This window comes from Equus caballus, chromosome 19 (assembly GCF_041296265.1).
Source record: "Equus caballus isolate H_3958 breed thoroughbred chromosome 19, TB-T2T, whole genome shotgun sequence".
NCBI classification, from domain to species: Eukaryota; Metazoa; Chordata; class Mammalia; order Perissodactyla; family Equidae; genus Equus; species Equus caballus.
The window spans coordinates 69,913,333-69,938,173 of NC_091702.1; the positions used below are offsets into that span (position 1 = coordinate 69,913,333).

At 42.8% G+C, this 24,841-nt stretch overlaps 1 long non-coding RNA gene across 2 annotated transcripts in view; it reads right to left on the reverse strand.

The window, feature by feature from the left end:
* Nucleotides 1-19,032: 19,032 nt before the first annotated feature.
* The window catches only part of LOC138919012 (uncharacterized), a 32,468-nt gene continuing 26,659 nt past the window's right edge, over nt 19,033-24,841 (reverse strand). Inside the window, exons 2-3 of one of the 2 annotated variants that reach the window (XR_011428913.1) lie at nt 20,237-20,308; nt 19,033-19,145 (exon numbers count right to left, since the gene is read on the reverse strand). This is a non-coding gene — a long non-coding RNA (uncharacterized lncRNA). Of the gene's footprint in view, nt 19,177-20,236; nt 20,309-24,841 lie in introns of both variants that reach the window. The other variant, XR_011428912.1, reaches the window with a different exon arrangement.

The following is a 24,841-nucleotide window of genomic DNA, read 5'->3' on the forward strand; positions in this document are numbered from 1 at the left end:
ACACTCTTACCTGTCCTTGCCGTCTCCCCGTACCTCTACACTCGTCCCTACACTCTTACCTGTCCTTGCCGTCTCCCCGTACCTCTACACTCGTCCCTACACTCTTACCTGTCCTTGCCGTCTCCCCGTACCTCTACACTCGTCCCTACACTCTTACCTGTCCTTGCCGTCTCCCCGTACCTCTACACTCGTCCCTACACTCTTACCTGTCCTTGCCGTCTCCCCGTACCTCTACACTCGTCCCTACACTCTTACCTGTCCTTACCGTCTCTCCGTACCTCTACACTCGTCCCTACACTCTTACCTGTCCCTGCCGTCTCTGCCTCTTCCCATGCACGCGCTCAAGTCCTACTCACCCTGAACAAGAACTTCTCCTCTCCGTGAAACTCGTCTTCCCCATCTTCTCACCCCCAGAATTTCCGAGGAGGAGTAATTATCGGCTCTCTCCTTCCTTCTACCTACTTTCCTTTCACTCCCTCATCCTCTGCTCTCCGGCTCTTGCTCCAACGCTACTGAAACAGCTTTTGCGAAGGCTGCCGTCTCCTCGTTACAAAGAACCGCAGGCCTTCCTCCCCAGTCTTCCTTCTTGCTGGCATTTCTGAAGGCTGGTGAGCCCTGCGACAGTCTCGTCCTGCGGCATCGGACGCGATCAGAGCCCCCGCTAAACGGACGCTGGGGCGGGGCAAGGCAGGGCTGGTGGCCTGACCGCAGGCCGCGCAGTTCCTCACCGGCGGCGCGGGAGAAGTCGCCGGGCCTGTCCACACCTCAGTTACTAGCTGCAAGCAGGTGTAATGCGCGCTCGGCGGCGCTGCCCTCAGCTCCGGCCCCAGCACCGAGGGACGGAGCTCACCCACTGCGTACTAGGCGCCCTCGGGGGCTTGGCACACACTAGCGGGAAACCAACCGACGAAAACCCGTGTCTCTGAGCTGTGACCACGCACACCACTGCGCACACGGCAGAGCACGGGAGGTGCAGAGAGTACCTGAGGTGCAGAGAGTACCTGAGGTGCGGGGACCACGGGAGGTGCAGGGACCACCGGAGTTGCGGGGACCACCTGAGGTGCAGAGAGTACCTGAGATGCAGAGAGTACCTGAGGTGCGGGGACCACCTGAGGTGCGGGGACCACGGGAGGTTCAGAGAGTACCTGAGGTGCGGGGACGACCGGAGGTGCGGGGACCACGGGAGGTGCAGAGAGTAGGTGAGGTGCGGAGACCACCGGAGGTGCGGGGACCAGTGGGGAAAGGACGAAAGCCGGAGAGCAGGACGCCTCCGCAGCAGCCCTGCTGAGAGACGACCGCGGTCGGTCAGACGCACGGGGGCCGGTGGTGGTGGTGACAACAGTCGAGGGCAAACAGTTTGGAGGTGCAGAGGCCGCAGGCAGGCGGACGAGGGCGGCGGCGGGAGCGCCCTCCGCGCGGCGGGGCGGGGCAGGGAGCGAAGCGGGGGTGCGGGGGGAGGGGCTGCAGCTCAGGAGAGAGGGCGGGCGGAAGGCTGCAGCGCGCGAACCAGGCGCCGCCGCCACCGTCGCGGCGCCCTCAGAGCGGCGCCTGGAGCGCCGGCCGCCCCGCGCGTCCACAGGGGGCGGGCTCCCCGCGCGCGTCTCCCGTGACGGGGGCTTCGGAGAACAGAGTTACCTACGTGACGGTTGCTCCACGTGTGTTTTTAGGCAGGAGTTTGAGAACTTAATGTCCGAGTACTTGGTACTTCCATGATCCTTCACATTTGCAAGTCGCTCGTCGTGTGCTTCTCCGCACGCCGACGCGCCCGGGGATGAGGTCGAGTCACGCGAGGAGGCGCGCTTCGTCGGCACTCGGCGGCGGCGAACAGAGGAGTCACCCGGCCTGGGTCCCGCGGCTCCCAGCAGGGTTTCCTCACGGGGTGTCGTGCGGGCCGCTCGTCCCACAGACGCCCTGAGTCCAGCCCGACGTCGGACAAGCGCGGGAGCTGCACCGAGAACACGCTGCTCCGTGCTGGCCACACGCGCACCAGCACCTTTGAGAGGCCTGGCGCTGAAGAGCCCCTCGGCTTCGTGTAGCCGCGCATTTCTAGGCTTGTTTGACCACAGAATGGTTTTGTCAACGGGGCGCACGTTTACGGTGTGGGGCGGCGATCGAGAGCGTCCACGCACGCTTGCTTCCTTCGTCTGGATCCGGTTTTAGCCGGCCCTCAGCCGGGCACGCTGCGGCCCCGCGAGACCGACCTGCTCGCTCCCCGCGCTGCCCGTTCTGGCGGGGGTCTCCGTTCGTGAGACGCCCCTGGAAAGAACTGCGGGACCACTACAAACCGCCTGGAAGGGGAGGCGCGCGCCTCTTCCGCGCACCCCCCCCTTCCTCCTTCCCCCCTTCCTCCCTTCCTCCCTCCTCTCCCTTCCCTCCTTCCCCCTTCCCCCCTCCTCCCTTCCTCCCTTCCTCCCTTCCTCCCTCCTCTCCCTTCTTCCTTCCTTCCTCCTCTAACTTCTTCCCTTCCCCCTTCCCCCTTCCTCCCTTCCTCCCTTCCTATCCCTTCCTCCCTCCTCTCCCTTCCCCCCTTCTTCCCTTCCTCTCTTCTTCCTCCCTCCTCTCCCTTCTTCCCTTCCTCCCTTCTTCCTTCCTTCCCTCCTCCTCTAACTTCTTCCCTTCCCCCTTCCCCCTTCCCCCCTTCCTCCATTCCCCCCTTCCTCCTTCCTCTCCCTTTCTCCCTTCCCCCTTCCTCCCTTTCCCCTTCTCCCCTTCTTCCCTTCCTCCCTTCCTCCCTTCCACCCTTCCTCCCTTCCCCCTTCTCCCCTTCCCCCCTTCCTCCCTTCTTCCCTTCCTCCCTTCTTCCTTCCTCCCTCCTCTCCCTTCTTCCCTTCCTCCCTTCTTCCTTCCTTCCTTCCTCCTCTCCCTTCTTCCCTTCCCCCTTCCTCCCTTCCCCCTTCCCCCCTTCCTCCCTTCCCCCTTCCCCCCTTCCTCCCTTCTTCCTTCCTTCCTTCCTCCTCTCCCTTCTTCCCTTCCCCCTTCCTCCCTTCTTCCTTCCTCCCTCCTCTCCCTTTTTCCCTTCCTCCCTTCCCCCTTCCACCCTTCCTCCCATCCTCCCTTCCCCCCTTCCCCCCTTCTTTCCTTCTTCCCTTCCTCCCTTCTTCCATCCTCCCTCCTCTCCCTTCTTCCCTTCCCCCCTTCCTCCCTTCCCCCTTCCCCCCTTCTTCCCTTCCTCCCTTCCCCTCTTCCTCCCTTCCTCCCTTTCCCTCTTCCAGGGCCCCGAGATGCAGAGCGACTCACAGCCCAGCCAGCAGGAGGCTGGCTGAAAGGAAGAACCTGCCTGACCAGGAGCCCGGCCGCACATGCGGCCTCCAGGCTCCTTGGAGGGAGACAGGAGTACTCTTCAGTCCTGTATGTAGCGCTGCGACTTTGTTTTTTCTGATACTCAAGGCTGAATCCCGCCGTAACTGATACAGCGTGAGGCCCACTGTCGCCCTGGGAGCAGTGTTCAGAGGACGCTGAAACGAGCTGGTCTAATTCAGTCCCTGAACCTGTGTGCCTCTTGCCCCCCAGCAAGTGAGGGCATCTTTGTCTGAGTCCAAACACATGGAATCTTCATTTATGTCTGATATTTACATGGCATTCCAAATATTCTCACACAAACGGCAGCAGATATTGGAAAGAGCAAAGGGCTATGTCAAAAAACAGACATTCGGGTCCCACCTCTGCTTCCTGACCTTAGACAAGTATTTTAAATCCTCTGCCCCTCAGTTCCCCTGAAGGCTTGGTGGAAATACTGTCTTCTCTGCTTCACAGAGTTGCTATGATGGCTAATGAAGGATTTACGGAGCACACTACAGAAGAGACCTCGCTGCCGCCCTCCAGAGGAGCTCTGGCCGCAGACCCCTGATGGGCGTGCGCACCTGACCTCGCTCCCGTCCTTTCTGCGGGTGTCACTTCTCTGTGGACAGGCAGAACCAGACCAGCTCCTTGGTCCCGTTCCAACCAAACTTCTGAGTGCAAATGGCATTCTTAGAGTCTTCAGGCGAGGACGGGGCCTTTGGGGGACTTGTCAAGTCCACACCTCTATATTAAGGTGAGATCACACCTAGACTATCCTGGAATTACAAATTTATTAGTTTATAAAGACCCTGAGAGAATAAATTCTAAACCCTCACCTTCAAGAGCATATCTGCGGATTTAACAGCCTCAGTATAAGAAAATTGCTCCTCAGAATTAAATTTAAATTCCTTACCCCAAGTTAAATCTCAGGCTGTCTTGTGCATACTTTAATAGTCACCAAAAAGCTAGTACAATTTGTTCAACATTCACCCTTTATGGTTTGAAGACCGTTCCTGAAACAATCTTCACATGAATATTGAGTCTAAAACTCACACTTGCCATGACAACTGTTGTTTCTGTATTTTAAAAAATCATGCAAATATCCAGCTCACTGATGAGGACTTTCATAAGAACATGAAGAAGTACTTTACTTCTAAAGTTATAGATATTTAGAATCCTGTTTATAAAGAAAAGAGATTGGGTAACAAATTTGCAAATCAGAACATGCTTTAAAGCTAAAATTATCATTTCTAAACTAAGTAGCTGAAAAAATAAGACTGTTAGTTAAAATAGGTGTATACGTTATCAAATGATATAGCTAACATTTTATGCTTAAAATAAATGAAAAACAAATGTATAATTGATATTCATTTATTCTTGTCACTATATAACCAGAACAGTGCAAACTAGTTTTGTGTGGCATCCTTCACAGAAAGAGTGCTCCAACATCCTTTACAAAATTAAAATAATGTATGATATTAATTTTGTTTGTTTTCAGCTTCTAGGACATGTCTGACATAGATTACTGGGTACATTCAGTCTCAATATGCTGTTTTTATTGTAAATCCTGATAAAGGGTGTTAGCATTGCACTCAACAAAACCCATCCAATGACTGATTTTCTTAAGCCAATATGAAATTAGCCTCATGAGATGGAGTTACTTGAAAACATTAATTCAACATCTATGTTTGCTTATCGGTGCTGATGCCCTGTGCACTCTTGAACTGCATAAATCTAAGGAACTGGCAGTTTCCATCCATCTCTCTTGACAGCCTTACCTTTACAAGAGCTGAAATGCAAGGAGAGCCATCCAAGTCAGAAGCAGGTAAAAGACCAGAGGAGGATAGCTCCTCTTTGGGAACCATCAACAGTCAAGGTTCATGTGTAAGCTTATCATGGAAATGAGAGTGAGTTTTCTCATGGTTCAAGAAGTGAGTTACAAATAAAGAAAAAAAAAGGCTAGAAGGAAGCTGTGGTGGTAGATTGGAATCAGAGGTATCCATATCAGCGTTTAATATAAATATCGTTACCACACAAAATTGGGGTTCTCCTACCCAATACACACACACAAAAAGTCCAATTATTACAGCATCAGCTTTTGGGAAAAGAAAACAGATTTATTGCTATATCAATCTCCAAGCAGACAAGAGACATAAGCTCTCAGATCTGTCTTCCAGATCCCGGATTTGGCGGAGAACTTACAGGATGAAGGGCAGGGTGGTCTCAAGTGTGGGGAGAGATGAGTGAAGGTGAGGAGAGGTGAGGTAATTGATGGTCTTCGCAAGCATGGTCAAGCTTCATGGCTCTTCATAGGACGCATGTTCACAAAATGGTGTGTTAGCATCATCTGAGGGTGGAGTTTTCAGCCCTTTGATGTCAAAAGGGTCACTTATTAGGCATTTGTGCAGGCCCAGTTGATGGGCTGGTGGTCTCAACCAGCCTGAACTGGACAAGGGGTCTCAGCTCCTGAAAAACCACTCTTAATTACTCTGCTGATAAAATGGGCTCAGTTGAACTGGTCCTGGAGGGCTCCTGGTTACAACATGAGTAGATAGATGTAGAAATCAACACAGATATGTCTGTGCAGAGGTTTTTTACGCAGATACATTTCTCAGTTCTGTCCACCGCAATCCTCGTGGCAACGCTGTCCCAGCAGTGAGAATGCCTAGCCTCCAGGTATTAGTCTCTAAACACTTTCCTCCAATAAAAGGAATGAGGGCTCCAGGGGAAATGGTTGGTTCCAGAGCTGAGGCAGGAAACACCACACAATCCTAGAATGTCTAGTGTGCCATAAAGACAGGAGATACTTGAAAATGATGGGAGCACCTGAGGCACAATCTGAAGAATCTCAATGGCCAAATGTGAGTCCATGTGAAAAATAAAGTAAATGATAGGCTGGATTAAAATCCATAGTCTATAGTGATATGAATAAATAACTGAATAAATAAATTAATGCATGAGAAGGGACAGCTTTTGTTACAGTCAAATTCTAATTAATAAATTTAGAAGAAATGATGACAATAGAAAATCACAATTAGCAAAAACCACAGTAATGATTATTGCAGGCAAGAGTTACAGATGGATGCAGAAACTAGTAAATAAAAACATGATGAGAAATGACATATTTGCATAGTTTCAAAATGTCTCCTCACAAGATACTTATTGATTACAAATGAAACAATAACCTTACGGTGGAGAAACCTGGAAGACACCACCTTAACCAAGTGATGACAGTTAAAACTGCATGATGAGACATCATGAATGGAGATGTGTCTTCGTGCTGCACCCCCTGAAATGATACACTGAGAAGGTTACATCCTCACTTCTGTGATATTCTTGCCAAAAAATGCATAACTTGAATTTAATCATGAGGAAATATCAGATAAATCCAAATTGAGTGACATTCTACAAACTGTCTGGTCCACACTCTTCAAAATGTCAAGGTCATAAAAGACAAACAAAGAGGAACTGTCATAGATTTGAGAAGGCTGAAGTCTATTAAAAATATAACAAAATATAACAACTAAAGGCAAAGTGAGATTCTGGATTGAATCTTAGGTTAAAAAGTGGCATTAGTGGTACGACTGGCAAAATTCAGTCTCTAGGTTAGTTAATGATGCTATTGAATAAACGTTCATTTCTTGATGTCATTAATTTTACTGTGATTATGCAAGATGTTGACATTAGGAGAAGTTTGGTTAATGGCATATAAGAGCTTTCTGTGTTATTTATGCAACCCTCAGTAAGTATAAGATGATTACAAATTAAAAGCTAGTTTAAACTAAGTCCATCTTCATCCTCGTCCCCACGAGCTTCAGTTAACAATACTTTACCTCTGTGTTGTGGTTGTCTATTGCTGTGATACAAACCACTCCAATCTTAATGACATAAAACAACACATTATTATGTCTCATGGTTCTGGGGGGTTAATTTGAAAGGACCTAAATGAATGAAAAAGACCTCTCTCTATATATATTTTTTTTCTATTATTTCACAACATCCTTCTATCAGAAATGGACAGATCCAGCAGGCAGAAAATCAGTAAAGGCATAGTTGAACACAAGAACACCATCAGTTAAGTGGGTATAATTAACATCTACAGATTAGTTATCCAATAGCAGATTGCACATTCTTCTCAAGTTCACATGGAACTTTTGCCAAGATAGACCACACTCTGGGCCATAAAACACATCTTAATAAATTTAAAAGAACAGAAATCATATAGTGCTGTTCTCAGACCATAATGGAATTAAACTAGAAGTCAGTAGCAGAAAGATAGCTGGAAAATCCCAAAATAGATGGAGGTTAGAAAACACAAGTCAAAGAAGAAATCTCAAGAGAAATTTTAAAATATTTTAACTAAATTAAAATGAAAATACAACTTACAAAAATGTGTGGGGCGCAGCAAAAGTAGTGTTTAGAGGGAAATTTATAGCAGTGAATGTGTATTTTAGAAAAGATGAAAGATCTAAAATCAATAGTCTAATCTTGTACCTTAGGAAACTTGAAACAAAAGAGCAAATTAAATCCAAAGCAAAGAGAAGAAAAAAATAAGATTAGAGCAGAAATAAACAAAATTGAAAATAGAAAATCAATAGAGAAAATCAACAAAGCTAAAAGCTCATTCTTTGAAAAAATCAATAAAATTGATAAGCCTCTAGTCATCCTAACTAAGAAAAAGAAGAAGAAATATATTTCTAATATCAGAAATGAAAGAGAGTATGTCACTACAGATCCCACGGACATTGAAAGGATAATAAATGAATATTATGAACAACTCTATGTCCACAAATTTGTAACCTAGATGAAATGAACCAATTCCTTGAAAGACACAATCTGCCAAAATTCACACAAGAAGAAAGGGATAGGCCTATATCTATTAAAGAAATTTGAATCAATAAATAATAACCTTCCAAGTCAGACACTGTTCCGGCCAGATGGGTTCACTAGGGAACTCTACCAAATATTTAAGTAAAAAATTATACCAGTTCTCTACAATCTCTTCTAGAATATAAAAGTAGAGAAACTATTACTTAACTCATTCTATGAAGCCAGCATTATCCTAATACCAAAGCCTTTACGAGAAAAGAAAACACAGACCACTATCTTTCATGAACATAGATGCTGAAATCCTCAACAAAATATTAGCAAATCAAATCTAACAATGCATAAAAAGAATTATAACTACAACCAAGTGGAATTTATCCCAGGTACATGAAGCTGGTTCAACATTCAGAAGTCTATTAATGTAATCCATCACATCAACAGGCCAAAGGAGAAAATGATATGATCATATCAATAGATGCAGAAAAAGTATTTAACAAAATCCAACACCCACTCATGATAAAAACGCTCAGCAAACTAGGAATAGAAGGGAATTTCCTCAACTTGACGAAGAACATCTACCAAAAACCTACAGTTGACACCATACTTATTGGTGAGGAACTCAAAGCTTTCTCACTAAGATCAGGAACAAGGCAAGGATGTCCCCATTGCCACTGCTTTTCAGCATCATACTGGAACTCCTAGCTAATGTAACGGGACAAGGAAATAAAAGGTATACATGTTGGGAAGTAAGACATAAAGTTGGCCCTGTTTGCAGATGTCGTGATGGTCTATGTAGAAAATCCAAAAGAATCGACAAAAACTCCTGGAATTAATCAGCAATTATAATGAAATTGTAGGATACAAAGTGAATGTACAAAAGTCAATCACTTTCAAAAAAAAAAAAGTCAACCACTTTCCTATATACCAGCAATGAACAAGCAGAATTTGAAATTAAAAACATGTTATCATTTACATTACCACTCAAAAAAATGAAATACTTAGGTATAAATCTAATAAAATATGTATAAGATCTTTGTGAGGAAAACTATAAAAATCTGATGAAAGCTATCAAAGAAGAACTAAATAAATGGAGAGATATCCCATGTTCATGGATAAGGAGACTCAATATTGTCAAGATGTCAGTTCTTCCCAACTTGACCTATAGATATTACACAATCCAAACGAAAATCTCAGCAAATTATCTTATGGATATCCACAAACTGATTCTATAGTTTATATGGAGTAGCAAAAGACCCAGTATAGACAACTAATTATTGAAGAAGAGCAAAGTTGGAAGACTCAGACCATCAGACTTTGACTTCTTATAAAGTTGCAGTAATCAAGACAGTGTGGTCTTATCGAAAGAACAAACAAATAGATCAATGGAACAGAAGAGAGAGCCCAGAAATAGACCCACATGCATATAGTCAAGTGATCTTTGACAAAAGAGCAAATGCAATACAATGGAGCAAAGATAGTCTTTTCAACAAATAGTACTGGGACAACTGGACATCCACATGGAAAAAAAATGAATCTAGCCACAGACCACACATCCTTCACAAAAATTAGCTCAAAATGGACCACAGACCTAAATGTAAAACACAAAACTATAAATATACTAGAAAATAATATAGGAGAAAACCTAGATGACCTTGGGTATGGTAATGACTTTTTTAGATATAACACCAAAGACATGATCCATGAGACAACGAATTGATAAGCTGGACTTCTTCAAAATTAGAAACTTACACTTTGTGAAAGACAAAGTAAAGAGAATGAGAAGACAAGCCACAGATTGGGATAAAATATTTGCAAAAGACATTTCTGATAAAAGAAAGTTATCCAAAATATATAAATAACTCTTAAAACTCAACAATAAGAAAACAAACAACCCAGTTAAAAAATGGGCAAAAAATCTGAACAGACACCTCCAGATGACTAGTAAGCATATGAAAAGATGTTCAACATCACATGTCATTAGGCAACTGCAAATTATAACAATGATATACCACTACTCACCTATTAGAATGGCCAGAAACCAAAACACTGACAACACGAAATGCTGGTGAGTGTGTGAAGCATCAGGAACTGTCATACATTGCTGGTGGAAATGCAAAGTGGTGTGGCCATTTAGAAGATGTCCTTGTATATTTGTCCAAACCCACAGACCACACAACACCAAAAGCGGACCCTAATATAAACTAACGACTTTGGTGATGACGATGTGTCAATGTAGGTTAATTGACTAATGTAGGTAATAAATGCACCACTGTAGGGCAGGATGTCAATAGTAGGGGAGGCTGTACATGTGTAGGGGCAGGGGATATGAGAACTCTTGGTACTTCTCACTCAATATTGCTGTGAACCTAAAACTGCTCTAAAAAATAAAGTTTATTAATTTAAAAAATAAAAATAAAAAATGATGAACATGACATTTTATGAAAATACTTCTTAAGCAAAACACAATAAGTGCCAACTACAACTGAAAAGACTAAGTCTGACTACTTTAAAATTAAAAACTTCTGTCAACAAAAGACACCATAAACAAAAATTTTCTTAAAAAAGCTACAGTCTGGGAAGAGATATTTGTAACTCATGCATGTCCAGAACAACTGTAAAGAAAAATGCAAGCAATTCAATAGCCAAGTACTAAAGGAAATGAACAGGCATTCACAGAGGAGGAGACCCAAATGATCACAGACGGAGAACGATGCACTGCCTCACCAGTCATCAGGAAACACGTTAAAACCTCAGTGACCCATCAATTCAGTAAAAATTTTTTAAAGTCTAAAATTACTATTTGGTGTAGCTGTGGAGAAATACAAATTCTGTCCAGCGCTGGGAGGATAAACTGACACAACCGCTTGAGGGAGCAATTTAGGAATATCTTGCAAAGTTAAGACAAATACTCAGCCATTCCTGGAGATATTTTTTCCCATGTGAACAAAAAAGTACCTACATAAAGTGTTTATTACAACACTGTTTAACCTAAATGTCCACCAGCAGGAAATGATAAGGCAAATTGTGATATATTCATTCTTTGGAGCACTATACAACTGTTGAAATGAGTAAACTAGAATTACACGTGGCATCATGGACCAATCTCAAAACCAGAGTTAAGTGAAAACAGTAATTGAATAGTATGTATAGTAAAATAGTACTTAAAGCTAGAAAACATGCAGAACAGTGCTATGTGTTGTTTATGGATACATGCAGCTTTAGTCATTGCGTCAAGACTGGCAGAGGAACCATCACTACACTGGGCTGAGCTTAGGAGAGGAGGGAGGGGAATCGGATTGGGGAACGGTACCCAGGGTTGTTTTACTTCATCATTGTTTTTTACATTTAAAGCAAGTAAAACAAAAGGGCTATATGCATCTTTTGAAATGTTCTACGTGTCTGAAATTTTTTAATTATGGAGAAATGTAATAAAATCAAACCTTTAAGAAGCCCATATTCTCTCTGCTCACTACCGCCTATCCCTGGAGTCCGCAGTACGTTGTTCCTGGATCTCACAGCTGCAATAAGGGAAATTTTGTAATGATTTGATTTTGACTAAAGCATATGAAAATAGGAACTAAAATCAGGACATAAATTTGTAAGAAAAGTACACGGCCACGAATCCCCCAACCGTGAAAATGAAAGAGCACCTCAAGGCAGAATCTTTCCCTGTTCGGTAAGGATGAAGCTTGACAGAAACTGAGAATGCCAAACAATATTTATTTGGTTCTCTTACTCCAACTAGTCATCAGACAAACTTTCACTCAGCAGCGCGAGGCGAAAGGAGGCAGAGCTCGTCTGACAGTGTGAGTTGTGCCAGTCAGTGACAGGCTGGCCTTTCATCCTGGTTAAGTCAGAAATCCCCCCGGATGAGGGTGTACAGCCACATGCAGACCTGCTGCGCTTGTGTCGGGTGGTGGAAGTCCTCTCAGAAGTGCAAGGACACATCAGTTTTGCTGCAGGACCATCCACGGGTTGAATTGCCACTAGGAAGAGGAAGAGGCAGTTAGCTTCCGGAGGCAGATGTGTTCAGGAGAACTCGCAAACCCTCGACCACCCTCCCTCTCTCTTCTGTCCTTACGCGGTGTTCATCCCTTATTAGGGTGGCTTCTAGATCATCTTGTGCTGGGATGAAGAGGTTGACAGGCAGCAACGTCCTCAGATGCTGTCGCTGCCACCTGCACAGACACCCTACAGGGTGAGGCTGAAGAAGGAAGGACAAGGGTTCCTGAGATTTTGCATAATGTCATTCAAATCATATTGGTCTGTACATTTCATCAAGTACTAAAAACTATCTTTTTTTTCAGGTTAATGGTTTAACTTTTTTTTTATTGAGTTAATGATAGGTTACAATCTTGTGAAATTTCAGTTGTACATTATTGTCTGTCAGTCATGTTGTAGGTGCACCCCTTCACCCTTTATGCCCACCCCCCACCCCACCTTTCCCCTGGTATCCACTCATCTGTTCTCTTTGTCCACATGTTTAAATTCCTCATATGAGTGGAGTCATACAGAGATTGTCCTTCTCTAAGTGGCTTATTTCACTTAACATAATTCCCTCAAGCTCCATCCATGTTGTTGCAAATGGGACGATTTTGTTCTTTTTTATGGCTGAGTAGTATTCCATTGTATATATATACCACATCTTCTTTATCCAGTCATCGGTTGATGGGCACTTGGATAGCTTCCATGTCTTGCCTATTGGGAATAGTGCTGTAATGAACATACGTGTACATATGTTAATTTGGATTGCTGATTTCAAGCAGTTTGGGTAGATACTCAGTAGTGGGACAGCTGGGTCATATGGTAGTTCTTTTTTAGTTTGCTGAGAAATCTCCATACTGTTTTCCATAGTGGCTGCACCAGTTTGCATTCCCACCAGCAGTGTATGAGGGTTCCTTTTTCTCCACAACCTCTCCAACATTTGTTTCTATTTGTTTTAGTTATTATTTTCATTCTAACGGGTGTAAGGTGATATCTTAGTGTAGTTTTGATTTGCATTTCCCTTATGATCAGCGATGATGAACATCTTTTCATGTGCCTATTGGCCATCTGTATGTCTTCTTTGGAGAAATGTCTGTTCATGTCTCCTGCCCATTTTCTGATCGGGTTGTTTGATTTTTTGTTGTTGAGTTGTGTAAGTTCTTTATATATTATGGATATTAAGCCTTTGTTGGATGTATGACTTGCAAATATATTTTCCCAATTAGTGGGGTTTTTTTTGTTTCAATCCTGTTTTCCTTTGCCTTGAAGAAGCTCTTTAGTCTGATGAAGTCCCATTTGTTTATTCTTTCTATTGTTTCCCTTGTCTGAGAAGACATGGTGTCCGAAAAGATCCTTTTAATACTGATGTCAAAGAGTGTACTGCCTATATTTTCTTCTAGAAGCCTTATGGTTTCAGGTCTCAGCTTTAGGTCTTTGATACATTTTGAGTTTATTTTGGTAAGTGGTGAAAAAGAATGGTCAATTTTCATTCTTTTACATGTGGCTTTCCAGTTTTCCCAGCACCATTTGTTGAAAAGACTTTCTTTTCTCTATTGTATGCCCTCAGCTCCTTTGTCAAAGATGAGCTGTCCATAGATGTGTGGTTTTATCTCTGGGCTTTCAATTCTGTTCCATTGATCTGTGCACCTGTTTTTGTACCAGTACCACGCTGTTTTGATTACTGTAGCTTTGTAGTTTGTTTTGAAATCAGGGATTGTGATGCCTCTCGTTTTGTTCTTTTTTCTCAGGATTGCTTTAGCAATTCGGGGTCTTGTGTTGCCCCATATGAATTTTAGGATTCTTTGTTCTATTTCTGTAAAGAATGTCATTGGAATTCTGATTGGGATGGCATTGAATCTGTAGATTGCTTTAGGTAGAATGGACATTTTAACTGTTTATTCTTCCAATCCATGTATGTGGAATGTCTTTCCATCTCTTTATGTCGTCATCCATTTCTTTCAGAAAAGCCTTGTAATTTTCATTGTATAGGTCTTTCACTTCCTTAGTTAAATTCTCCCCAAGGTAATTTATTCTTTTTGTTGCAATTGTGAATGGTATTGTGTTCTTGAGTTCTTTTTCTGTTAGTTCGTTATTAGAGTATAGAAATACTACTGATTTATGTAAATTGATTTTATACCCTGCAACTTTGCTGTAGTTGTTGATTACTTCTAAAAGTTTTCCAATGGGTTCTTTGGGGTTTTCTAGATATAAGATCATGTCATCTGCAAACAGCGAGAGTTTCACTTCTTCCTTCCCTATTTGGATTCCTTTTATTCCTTTTTCTTGCCTAATTGCTCTAGCCAGGACCTCCAGTACTATGTTAAATAAGAGTGGTGATAGAGGGCATCCTTGTCTCATTCCTGTTTTCAGGGGGTGGCACTCAGTTTTTGCCCATTGAGTATGATGTTGGCTGTGGGTTTGTCATATATGGCCTTTATTATGTTGAGGTAGTTCCCTTCTATCCCCATTTTGTTCAGAGTTTTTATCATAAATGGCTGTTAGATCTTGTCAAATGCTTTCTCTGCATCTATTTAGGTGATCATATGGTTTTTATTCCTCAGTTTGTTGATGTGGTGTATCACATTGATTGATTTGCAGATGTTGAACCATCCCTGTGTGCCTGGTATCAATCCCAGTTGATCATGATGTGTGATCCTTTTGATGAATTGCTGAATTCAGGTTGCCAAAATTTTGTTGAGAATTTTTGCATCTATGTTCATCAGCAATATTGGCCTGTAGTTCTCCTTTTTTGTGCTGTCCTTGTCAGGCTTTGGTATCAGCATGATGTTGGCCTCGTAGAATGTGTTAGGAAGTGTTCCATCCTCCCTAATTTTTTCGAATAGCTTGAAAAGGAGAGGTATTAAATCCTCTCTGAAAGTTTGGTAGAATTCCCCAGGAAAGCCATCTGGTCCTGGGCTTTTATTCTTTGGGATGTTTTTGATTGCTGTTTCAATCTCTTTCCTTGTGATTGGTCTGTTCAAATTGTCTGCTTCTTATTGACTAAGCTTTGGGAGATTGAAGGAGTCCAAGAATTTGTCCATTTCCTCTAGGTTATCCATTTTGCTGGCATATAGTTTTTCATACTATTCTCTTATAATCTGTTGTATTTCTGCAGAGTCTGTTGTTATTTCTCCTCTTTCATTTCTGATTTTGTTTATTTGAGCTTTCTCTCTTTTTTTCTTTGTAAGTCTGGCTAGGGGTTTGTCACTTTTATTTATCTTCTCAAAGAACCAGCTCTGTTTCATTGATCCTTTCTACTGCCTTTTTTGTTTTAATAGCATTTATTTCTGCTCTGATTTTTATTATTTCTCTCCTTCTGCTGACTTTTGGCTTTGTTTGTTCTTCTTTCTCTAATTCAGTTAGGTATAGTTTAAGATTGCTTATTTTGGATTTTTCTTGTTTGTTAAGATGTGCCTGTATTGCGATGAATTTTCCTCTTAATACAGCTTTTGCTGTATCCCATGTGAATTGGTATGGCATGTTATCATTTTCATTTGTCTCCAGGTATTTTTGATTTCTTCTTTAATTTCTTCAATGATCCATTGCTTGTTCAATAGTGTATTGTTTAGTCTCCACATCTTTGTGCCTTTCTCAGCTTTTTTCTTGTAATTAATTTCTAGCTTTATAGCATTATGATTGGAGAAGATGCTTGTTATTATTTCATTTTTTAAAAATTTGTAGAGGCTTGCCTTGTTTCCCAACATATGGTCTATCCTTGAGAATGTTCCATGCATGCTTGAGAAGAACATGTATTCTGCTGTTTTTGGATGGAGTGTTCCATATACGTCTATTAAGTCCAACTGTTTTAGCTTTTTGTTTAGCTCCACTGTTTCTTTGTTGATTTTCTGTCTGGATGATCTGTCCATTGATGTGAGTGGGGTGTTGAGGTCCCCTACTATTATTGTGTTATTTTTAATATCTTCTTTTAGGTTTGTTAATAGTTGCGTTATGAACTTTGGTGCTCCTGTGTTGGGTGCATAGATATTTTTAAGCGTTATTTCTTCTTGATGAAGTGTCCCTTTGATCATTATATATTGGCCCTCTATGTCTGTCTTTACCTGCCTTATCTTGAAGAAAAACTGACTATCATTTTATCGGCTTTCAGTACTGGGCCTAAAGAAAAGAAAATCCTAAGCTACTGTACTATCTACTCCTTTAAAAGTTTGGCGGTCGCTTCTCTGGGGTCTTGTATTGCAATACAATGACTCCCAGGCAGGATCTAAAGCAATTACCAGACGTCCAGATAAACACGTAAAGACTCATGAAAAATCTGGTTATTATATGCTCTAATCAAGGAAAATGGTATTCTTTAGGGAGACTTTCTGGGTAAGTAACTGGATTTATTTTTAATTTCTATGTTTGATGTCATTTGATCTTAACCTATACAACACATAAACTTATTGTTTTTGCAATAAGACAATGGATAACAAGGCAGGGAGCAAGTTACTAACTACTTATGATTGTGGGCAGTTAATTTACCAATAACACATTCAGTGAGATTTCAGTTACAATCATGAAGCAAGCTGGGTGCATCACAAAACTATGAGAAGCTCTTCTATGTGAAACAGCAGAGGACATGTGGCAGGCTGTCTTGCCTTGTTGGTATTTTCCAGCTTCGCTCAGAAGAAGACAAACCCTAATGCTGATGCTTAAGCATGGAGTCTTTCCCCTTCCCAGGAAATCACAGGAGTGACAGGAGTCCTACAGAGGATACCATGGCCTCCACCCCGGGCATCCTTCCTACTCAGAGACCTTCCTCAGGGTGAACAGGAGTCCTCCTGAGGGTCCACAGCCTCTGCCCCGGGCACCCTTCCCACTCAGAGACCTTCCTCAGGGTGAACAGGAGTCCTCCTGAGGGTCCACAGCCTCCACCCTGGGCACCCTTCCCACTCAGAGACCTTCCTCAGTGGTCAAGACCATGTCATGGTATCTGTTTTCTTTTCTGCTTGGTGGAGTGCCTGGTTTCCCATCTGATGCCAATAATCGTTTCAGCAATGAACAAATTCTCCACATTTCACAGGTGTAGTAGCTGAGGTTCAGAGAGACGAAGAGGCTTGTGCAGGGTGGGCTGCAATCCCAGGCCTGGAGGCCTCCTCTGTCCCCTCGCCCTCATCATGTCATGGCCTTCAGGGCCCCTAACACCAGAGGCTCCTGCTCGGCAGCTTCCTAGGAAGATGACTGACTGCTTTTCTTCAAATGACAGGTGGCTCGCAGAGTGAAACCTAGTTAATAGGATAAAATGCGGTAAAATACCGTTTAGTGATAGCGATATATCCTGCTCTAGTAGACTTTTGATGGGATTTCTGACTGCTGCCTCAAACCTGCTAAAACGGGTAATTTTCTGATCCCACATGATTAAAATCCCTTGAGATCCATTTGTGCTTAATCTAATCTAAGAGCAAAATGAACGTTGCTCCCTCCACGAGCATTTTGAAGCATCTGCTTCTCAGCAGAATTCACTCAACTCTCATTGTGATCACGCATGTTTCACCAGGCGCCATCTCCTGGCTGTGTTTAGACAAACCTCCCGCAGACGCCCCGCTCAGGGCACCTAGGTGCAACCCATCAGGGAGACAGCTTGTCTGGTCTGCTGGCAGGGCGAGCTCCTGTGGACCGGTCAGCCCAGTGTCACACCCTGGGTGGGCATGTGTGTTCTGCCTATGAGGACAGGCGTCTCGGCCAGTGCAACAGGTTTTTATTCTGAATTCATTTAAAGCCTCAAATGAGGTAGCGATGGTAAATATCACGGAGGAGAAAGTTAGCTATGACAGCCACAGGTCTCAGAATGTCTCCGCTTCGTCCCCCAAACCATTTGGGGATGAAACTGGCTACACTGTGCTGTTTCTGCTGCTTGCTCTCACAATAGCCACTTAGATTAGCAAAGTCCCGATTATTTTTATTAATGGGAAAAAAAACATTTTTTTTTTACTGCTTATAAATTAAATATGTAGGGGAGGTGGGATTAACTCTCATTTCTTTATACATTTTATATTTAAATTTTCAAAAAGCATCTGCTACCTCAGTAATTTTATATATTAATAAATAATTTTTAAAATAATGGACATCTTTCAAAATATGCAAATGCAAGCAATGCTTGCTTGTGTTTTTACAATTCAGACAACAACAAAATATACAAAATAGAAGGCAATCTACAGATGTTAACTGAGAACATTAGCATGTATATATTTATTTAATGTGAAAATACTTTAATTTGGCTAATATAATTTTGTTATATATTTCTTTCTCTTAATAATACATAACAATTATTTTTCTATATAAATTTATGAATCTCTCATAAATTCCTTTTGAGAACAGCTTCAAAACATTCCATTATGGGCATGTCTTAAATACTTTTTGACCAATCCTCTAATAATATACATTTAGTTTGCTTCTAATTCCAAAATATTATGAGTAAGGCTACATAAACATTTATGCACGTCTCTGGTTAATTCCTAAGGATAAGGAGGTTGAAGAGGATGCAGGTTTTAAGTCTCTTACTGCATATTCCTGAGTGCCCTAAGAAAGGTCACGCCAATACATATTCCAACAAACAACAGAGGAAAGTCACCATCCATTTATAATGGTTCTGCTATTTTACCGCAAAGACAAAAGAAAAAGAAGACTTGTAAGATTTTAGTTACTGAAAACAGAAGCTGGAAAAGCAAGAGCACTAGCACCAGCAGCAGCCTTATTAAAACTCCTTTCCTCAGAGGAAGGAAGGAACTAAGTACAATTCGCTGAGTGCCTGCAGAGGACAAGTTGCTACACAAAGGGCCGAACGTGAACCCTTCCGTCCAGTCTCGAGTAACATCCTAGGAGACAGGTGCCACAGTCCCCACGTCACGGGTAAGGACTGAGGGCCGTGGAGGCTGACCGTCTAGACCAAGGTGAGCTGGACGGAAGTTTTGGCTCTGGGCTGTGCGGGCAGACTGTCTGACACCACTTTCCTTTGTCGTTCAGGCTGCACGCTCTCCACCAGATTCCCAGCCGTTTGCCATGTTAGAGCACATGAGCTTGCTGAGTTCCACATAGTGCAAGGTTCTCCGGTCTCAGGTCTGAAAGAAATACCTAGTTCAACATCTGCATCTTTGTAGGGAAACACATAAAACAATTAGGGAAAAAATTAGGGTGAGTATTATTTTGTAACATTTGCACATTATTTTCAACTCATTCATACTCTGTAAAACTTCTCAAAGTTTCAGACATAGAACTTTACAAATAGGTTGTGGGAAAATATATTTTCAGCCACACATTTTTGCTTTAAATTTTTTGAAAAAAACAGCTTTAGTAGTGTGCACCTTGAGAAACAAAAGGCAGAGGAAAATAAAAAGGCAAAATGAGAACTAAGAAAGCGGTGCTGTACGTCGGGCAACGTGCACTAAGAACAACAGTGATGACTTCTAATGCGTCCCCACATCCCACACACCCATATGGAAGGAAAATCTTAAGTAATAGACTCAGCTGACAGTCACATTTGCTCTCACACTTGGTGTTAATGAAACTGGAGAGCAGGACAGGAATGCACATGTTTTTTGTCAGAAATAAATGGGTGACTTCAGTTGTTCCAACTTTTTAGATTCCCTTTGTGGACTACACTTTCAGATTTTTTCATGTTACAGTTTAATCATAAAGTCATCATTTTTAAAAGAGAATTATCCCCTTATAATACTCAATGCAGTATCATGCAGAAGTGTGTAACTTTAGTTAAGTTTCCTACAAAAATGATTAATGTAGCAACACAAAGATTCTGCATGTTTTCCCTGCTTTTTTCCCCACAGGAAGGCAGCAGTGACAGATCCTAAATTTTTTTTCTTTTTTTTATTGAGATTTATAACAGTTTACATCATTGTGAAATTTCAGTTGTACATTATTTCTTGACTGTCACCACATAAGTGCTCCCCTCACCCCCTGTGCCCACCCCACACCCCCCTTCCCCTGGTAACCACTGAACTGTTTTCTTTGTCCATGTGTTTGTTCATATTCCACATATGAGTGAAATCATCTGATGTTTGTCTTTCTCAGACTGGCTTGTTTCACTTAGCATAATTCCCTCCAGGCCCTTCCATGTTATTGCAAATGGGATGAATTTGTCTTTTTTTTCCGGCTGAGTAGTACATATATTTAGTAGTACGTTGTACATATATACCCATCTTCTTTATCCAATCATCAGTCGATGGGTACTTGGGTTGCTTCCATGTCTTGGCTATTGTGAATAGTGCTGCAATGAACAGAGGGGTACATATGTTACTTTGGATTGTTGATTTCAAATTGTTTGGGTAGATACCCAGTCGTGGGATAGCTGGGTGATATGATAGTTCTATTTTTAGTTTTTTAAGGAATCTCCATACTGTTTTCCATAGTGGCTGCACCAGTTTGCATTCCCACCAGCAGTGACTGAGAGTTCCCTTTTCTCCACATCCTCTGCAACATTTGTTGTTTTTTGTCTTGGTCATTATAGCCATTCTGACCGGTGTAAAGTGATATCTCATTGTAGTTTTGATTTGCATTTCCCTAATAGCTAGTGATGCTGAGCATCTTTTCATGTGTCTGTTGGCCATCTGTAGATCTTCCTTGGGAAACGTGTGTTCATATACTCTGCCCATCTTTTTATCCAAATCCCAAATTTTAAATCAGCGGATTATGATATTTCCTATTTCTTTTCATTTTAATAATATATTTCCTACTTTTCCTCCAACATCACAACCTGCTTTTATAAAATATATGCAGTGCCCTAATTCTCATAGGAAATCCTGGAGACTCATAGGATGCTGATCTTGCTTTTTATTTTACAACTTCAATTTACCAAATGGCAAAATTAAAGTCAGAAAAGAAGGAAACTGGGAAAATCCTAGCTGATTCACACTTGAGAGAGAGAAACCCTTTTTCTTTTTCTGTTTGTACATAGAAGCCTAAAGAGAGAAGTTTAGGAGCAGACGTAGTGCCGGCATTTTCATCTACTTGACGTACAGTTGAAAAGCGGACCTTCATTCTGGATTGCCTGCGCTGCAGGAGATCGGTTTAACCCAGCTTCCACCAAAGGCACCCTTCAGACCCCCGACATGGAGGCACACAGGGTGGTTCCCTCCAACCTGAGGCCAAGTTAAGAGGCCCTGTACCTCCACCAGCCCCCAGCACACACAAAGGGTACAGCTCTGGAAGGCCCGGCAGCAGTCATGCTGTGCTGCCACCCCATTCAGCCCAACTGAAGCACTTCCCACAGAAGGTCAGGGATCTCAATCCCCTGAAAGAAATCTCCACAAATAAACAAATACTTGAATATTTCGGCGGTTTTTGAACTGAAGAATCAGGAGTTAGATTCAGCAAAATGCAGTATGGTGACTAAAACGAATGCCCTCCTACAGACACAGGACGTCGTCATTCGTCGTGCGCACTATTAAAGGAAAAGAAAGTGAGGATTATACGGTAGCTGGTGAATCTCAGTTTAAAATCCACAGATCAGCTCTGTTCAAGGTAACTGTGTTGGTCAGAAGGCATCCTTCAGTTCTCTCAGATGCACTGGAAACAGCGCGGCCCTGCTCCCGGCCCTGCCTCTGCGGAGGATGGCTGTCTGCACTGGGAGCCCAGGTCTCTCACCAATTCACTTTAAGTGATTTTTATTCACGTGATACTTAGAAAACCAACAACGGAGGAATTGGTGCCTTCGGGCTGTTCCTGAATTACCGGGGAGCACAAGTCTCCTTTTCTGCAGGGCGGGGAATGCACTTACTTTTGCACAGAGTCCTAATTTCCCTTCCCCTCTGTTGATGGCAGCAGGTCCATAAATCCCGAGAGTCAGGCCTGAGGCATCCCACTTAGAGCAGAGTGAAGCTCTAATGCCCCAATGCCCCAGGGGGCTGGGGAGGGGGGACAGCACAAGACGGGGAGCTGGGGTTCACACACAATCTATACGTGCATCCTCGCTGGAGGCCTGCAACGCTGAAAACCGTGGAGCGGGTCCACTTAAAATCGCTGGGTCGCTTTCCAGACCACGAACGCTCTACCTGTGAGGCAGACCTGACATTCACCTTTAAGGTGTGCGCTAAGGTTTGGATGGCGGAGGAGCGCAGGGGCGCTCAGGGCCTGGCACCTTCCAGAAGGTAAGGAGACCCAAAGTTTACTCCACCGTGAATAGTGTCACCTCTTGTAAGTAAGAAGCGTTTGAAATATCTTAAAGTTTACATTGAATATTTTATATATGTCAGGAAGGATCATTTCAAGGTGTCTATACTATATATATCAATGAGCAAATGCGCAGAGAAAACACACAGTGCTTACTAGGCACTGCTCTAAGTGCTTTATGTATACTAACCTAATCCTCACAACCTAGGAGGTGGGTAACATTGTTACCACACTATTCACAGATCAGGGAACTGAGAGGCTAGGTAACTCACCCGAGGTCACACAGCTAGTGCACAGCAGAGCTGGGCTCACACCCAGGCATTCTAGCTGCAGAGTTATGCTCTTAACCACCACATTGTACAACCTCTTTCAGTTTTCAGAAAATGATTAAATTTTATTCTTCTTTTAAATCATCATACAGAGAGATTAACTTGATTTATTCAGTTCCCCAGTCCCTCCTTCCACCTCCAGTTTCCCTGACTAGGTCTTTCCTCAAGGCATGCACAGTTAAGTTTTTTTTTTTTCTCAGAGACAATTTTGTAAATAGCATAAAGTTCTTTGAAATCCCAGATAAATGCAAATAAAGTCTGAACCAATATTTATGCGCCAAAGCAATTTTTATCACTACATAAGGCAAGTCTTATAGCCCAATAATTCTTTTGTTGATGTATTTATTCAATTATTTATGACATCTAGAGCTTATGATCTTTTTTTTTTAAAGACTTTTATTTTTTTCCTTTTTCTCCCCAAAGCCCCCTGGTACATAGTTGTATATTCTTCGTTGTGGGTCCTTCTAGTTGTGGCATGTGGGATGCTGCCTCAGCGTGGTTTGATGAGCAGTGCCATGTCCATGCCCAGGATTCGAACCAACGAAACACTGGGCCGCCTGCAGCGGGGCGCAGGAACTTAACCACTCGGCCACGGGGCCAGCCCCTAGAGCTTATGATCTTTTGAGTTAATCTTACAGATGAAAAATCTCAGAGAGTGGAGAAACAAATAGATGGCATAAATCCAGGAAAGTCCGGGAAACAGCAGTTCTCTGCATAGGAATTTAAAATTCACATCAAAACCGAAGCGCACGACTAGTGGAAGCAGGTAATCGTTGTCTGGGTCAGAGTTTAAGGAAAAGCATCAGTACCCCCGATAAGCAGACCCTCTCTGACCAGGGATGCCCACGCCCTCTAACTGTGCCACTCTCCACTGGTCGATATGCTCACACACCTGACAGGCACCCCACAGATCCTGGGGAACAGCTCACACCACAGAGAGCACCGAGCAAATATTCATGCCACGTGCAGGCGACAGCTCACGTGGCGCTTGCGTTGTCTGCTCTATCTACTGATGGGTCCATTGAAGGCTGCTGTCAGTCCTACAGATCAGGGTCAGCAAACGGAAACTGTATTGTGCACCTTTTCAGCTAATTACAAAATTCTGCCTGACATGCTTTGAGACTGGTCAGAAATAGTACACACGGGCCAGCATATAGCTCCCCAACATACACGGCGTCCCCTCTTATCAGTCAGGAAAACACAGGCAGGACGACAAGGAGAGAAGCCCAGCCCGGGCAACCAGGTGTCCTTCCACCACATCTCTGTGTTCTCATAAGGAACATGGCGTGCCACAAATAACCAGATTTTTAAAAACCTCAACCTGCATATAATTGGTTTTTCATTGCATAGTTTGAGACAATAACAAATAACTTCTAAACACTTAGAGATATTCTTCAATGGCTATGTTTGGTATTCCTATACATTTAGCTAAAAAGAAATTCTGTTTGTAGATTCCTTTTCTCCTTTGTCTCTAATATTAAACTGAACACCAATAGGAGAGTAGGATTTTTTCCTTACTGCCTCCCCCACTTTCTCTGGGTCTCAAGATTCCACCAGCTTATTCCACACTCAGATAATGCTGAATAGATCTTATAAGGAGGATAGAAGAAGCAATATGCAATATAGCATCTTGATAATATTCCAAAATATTTTGTGGGGTGGGGCTAACCTGCTGTCAAAATAAGATGTGCTTTTCCTCTACCTGAAAATGTTTACTATCGCCCAGTCCAGTCAGATTTCCACACCTTCTGACACACCCACACCAGCCATATCTATATTTACAACAGATAGAAAAGCTCAAGTTCAAAACAATAACCCTGAACCATCAAATAGGCTGATTTAGCATCAGCACCCTATTACAGAAGCCATGCAGCATTTAAGGGGATTTTACAAATGTTACTCTAATGATGGTTAAAGGATTAATGATTACATTCTTCAGAAAACTCACTATATGATGATTCATATCCTATTCCTCTTTCTCTCACATCACATGTCTTAAAATGTCAGCACATCTTATTGGCTTTACCTTAAAAATCTACCCAGCGTCTGTCTTCTTGTCAGCACCTCTACTGCCACAGCCGTGGTCCAGGCACCACATCTCTGCCCAGAGCAAGGCAGCAGCCTCAGAGCTCACCTCTGCTTCCACCTTTGCCCCTCTTGATCTACACCCTTCACAGAAGCCGTAACAGAAGATAACATGATATTAAGTCAGAAATACAAAAACCATATCAAAGTGAAATGAGCCAGGCACAAAATGACAAGCACTGGATGATTCCTCTCATATGCGGTACTTAGAGTCATGG